Here is a 3,849-nt window from a genome sequence, read left to right on the forward strand (position 1 = left end):
CACTCTGCAATACACATCAATTTGTCTAATCCAATTGTCCAACTTTACAACATTTAGCTCTCCATCATATATAGGCAAGTTGAATTTAACATCTAGCTTAATCAAAGATGCTTTCTTATTATGCATAGGGCTATTAGGAGGTGTGAGAAATTTTTCCTCTTTCCCTTTTCCTTTTGAGTGGTCATGGGAATGAGATTCATCTTCTTATTTATCTTGTTTAGAACCTGATGAATCTTCATCCTTATGTTTTCTAAAGTCCCTATACATTTCTTCTACCATAGAATTTATATCTAGGAAACTTTCTATGAATTAAGGGTTTGGCCCCACAGAACCTTGCTCTGACATGGTCTTCCAAGGATAGACTCTCCCAATCTCAGGATTAGTTTCGACGAACTCTCCTTCTCCTAATTTGAGCTTTGATCTAGTGAGAATTCAACAACTAAACCAACACAAGCTTGTCTAACCTTACAACCTAAAGCTCTGATACCACTTGATCTGATAATCACCCTATGAGTGATCTCAGTTAAGAATTATTAAATGGAGGTATTACAGACTCATGTGCTGGTGTGTGTCTAGGTTATTTAAGAAACGGATCTATTAGATTTCAAATACATAGACACTTAAAAATGGAAGACAACAGAGGAACACAGTAAGCAAGTATAAGAACACAAGAAATTAATAAGGAATTCACCCTATCCTCAAGGGCTACATCTTCGGTCCACCTTTCAGTGGTGGCCTTCTTTATTTGTGTCTTGAAGTAGAGAATTGCAAAGAAGGAGCTCAGTATGAGTCTCCTGTCACAGGATAGCTTGGCAGGGTGGTTCTTGGATTTCCCAAGCCACTAGAGTACACAGACTCTTGGCCTTACCAGCTTTTTGACCTCTTGGGTCTACAATGGAAGGAGCCCAATGTGGTGCTCGGTCCTGAAAGATCCCCTTCAGGGATGGCTTGAATTTCTCAAGCCCTCTGGTGCTCAACGCTACCTTTGGTCAGCTCGACCCTCTGTCTTCTTACTGCTTTTTTCTCTCTCTGTCTGCTTTCTCTATTCTTTCGTGTGTGTGTGTCCCTTCTACTGGTCTGTGCATGGCTTTAAAGCCACTCAAGCTCATGGTTGTTCGATTCCTCTTCCAACTCCATCGGATCACCTGCTATAGCTTTGCTTGGAGTTCCCGGTCTTGTGTCATCATCAGACTCCCAAGGAGCGGCCACTTGTCCTCCTGCGAACTACGCTAGCTTACTTCGTCAGTTCGGTTCTTCAGTTATGTCATGGGATGAGTCATCTGCCACATTGGCGGTCAAGGCGGACCTCAAATTCTTTTAAATCGCGGCTTAATTCCTCATTACAACCGGTCTTACCGTCGGGCACGATATCAGTCGTTAGATCTGAATCCCCCAGATCCAACGCCATCTGCTCATTTCGTGCAGTTGACTTGCTCGACTCTTAGTGCACGATGAGCGGCAGTTTTCTCTCTCCTCGGATTGTCACACATCAGGTGCTGAGTGGAATCGCTCTGTTTTAACCAAATTTGCTTACCGCCCAAGGATGCCCCCAATGAATACCGCCGGTTTTTAGAGCGCGGATCCCACCTTAGCCTTTATCCTTTTTCCCCATGGTTTTCCCGACTCCCATGCGACCAAGCTCTTGGGGCCCCTCCTTTTCGAGATTTTTTTCCCAGTGATGTGGGATTAGTGCTAAGTGCTAATCACACATCAAAAACTCCCTTCGTTTCCCGATCAAGGCTTTCCGGGGGCCAGTTTCACCTACTGCACAGTCTCCATGGGCCTCGGTCAGCGCGCTTTGACCGAGGTCCTCGTTGTTCCATGCTGGCTACCAACTACCACTGTTTTAGAGGTGTTTTTGATCGCTGCTCTCAATTCTTTGAAGTCTATCCTGACCTGGTACAACCATGTTTCTTTTGATTATTCTTTCTAAATCCAATTCGGATCAATAATCCTACCACATTAGCAAGGATTCTCCACATCACACTCATGTGGCACTTCTACCTCATGTGAATTCCACTGTGACATTGAAATGCAACAACTCCTTAGTGATATTTCACCCCATGTTAATTCTTAATAATGGCACCCATTTAATCCTTTGCAATGCACCATACATTTTGGCATCAATTGTCAAGGCAATTTTTTTCCTATGGCTTATGTATCCTCAGTACTCCATGGTAGAATTACACAACATGCACCTTCGTAGCCCTAATATTTGGGGTGATGTGGCTTCCATCCATGAGTGCTACCTTGAAAACACCACATAACACTCACAAACTTCTATAATTTTTCACAAACTTCACATAATAGGTTATAAGTCTTAATAATAAATGCAATCTCTTTACGGTTTTGGGATAGGGTCAATCTTTCATGGAAGTGACTGTAACATACCCTCTTACTTTCCTGAATCTGAGGAGGTGGTTGTTAGTTAAACCTAATTCCCAAGGTGCGATCATGAGCATGTGGTGAACAAGTTTCTCAAATTATTTTATTTTTATCTCTTTTTTTTTCTTCAAAGCAGCCAACAATACTTAAATTGTTAGACTTATTCTATAACTAATATATATGTGAATTTCATTACAAATTTTCATAAAAATCAATATCAATAATGATATACATTTTTTGTTTTCAAAGGTTCATAAATATATCAATACATTATAGTTTTAAAAGGTCCCATCATCCACTTATACCCTTTAAATTGTAATGTTGCCAATTAAATTTCAGTTCTGAAATTTCCAAGATAACTAAGGAATGTTGTCAAATATTTTGAGGTTGATCTTGAAAGATAATAGTAACTCTACAAACATTGCTCTATTTATGTTTCAATTGTACAGTCCCTAAACAACTTCCAAAAAGTAGATGCACTACATATTGTGACTATATATATGTATAAGTAGGTGAGTTTGAAATTTTGAAAATGGTGGTAAATCTACATACTTCTTGAAAATTCCCAACAATAAAGGATATGCAAATTGAAAATATGTTTTTCATATTGAAATTTCTCAATAGCTATGCACTGCATAGTGATACTAGTGACAATAGGTTATTCTTGTTATGAGGTGAGGAGTTCACTACAATTTCTAAAATTGCACAATTGTAGAGACCTTCAACAACTTCCAAAAAAAGTGAATGTACTCCATGGTGACACATGCCATGTTGTTTTTCATTCCAACGAACAATGTGAGCAAAGACCATTATTACTCAAGTCATGAGCTATAACAAAATAAATTCCTATAAGAATACCTTTGGTGATGCATCAACTTAGTTAAAGGGCATTTGTAAGTTTTTGTGTAAGACAAACCTATAATTATTGCAAGTTGTAGCTAGACATGTTAACTAACTAGAGCTGGACCTATTTGGAGTCAACCAAGTTATTTATTCAGAGTTAATGAAACTATGAGAGGGTGGAAGCTTAGTTGAACAATTATCAACATCTATGTAAGGAAGTATATTAAAATATATGCATCTATCAAAATAAACCCACCATGGAAACTCTGGACAAGGAGTAATAGATATCATTCAATTATATACAAGTCATCACATGGATAAGAATGCTTTCCTCAATGTCAACATTGCCCAACTTAATAATTGAGGTTATAATAGTGTAAATGTTCATAAGAGTGGTTGAATGAGTTGGCAAATGGACAAATAGGCTGGAATTCCATGATTTCCAACATATGACCATACAAAGATGGTTATATAATGTGCTATCTATTGGTTATATCACTATGTAGGGTATTAAAGAAGTAGTGCCATGTTGTGGTCTTAATGGGTTATTTGACAAAGTAATGTAGATGTCATTTAATTGGTGAACAATAGAGAAAATGTCAATCAAAATTCATACACATT

The sequence above is a fragment of the Pinus tabuliformis genome, chromosome 6 (assembly GCF_031772625.1).
Source record: "Pinus tabuliformis cultivar Carrire ecotype Pingquan chromosome 6, CPIR1, whole genome shotgun sequence".
NCBI lineage: Eukaryota > Viridiplantae > Streptophyta > Pinopsida > Pinales > Pinaceae > Pinus > Pinus tabuliformis.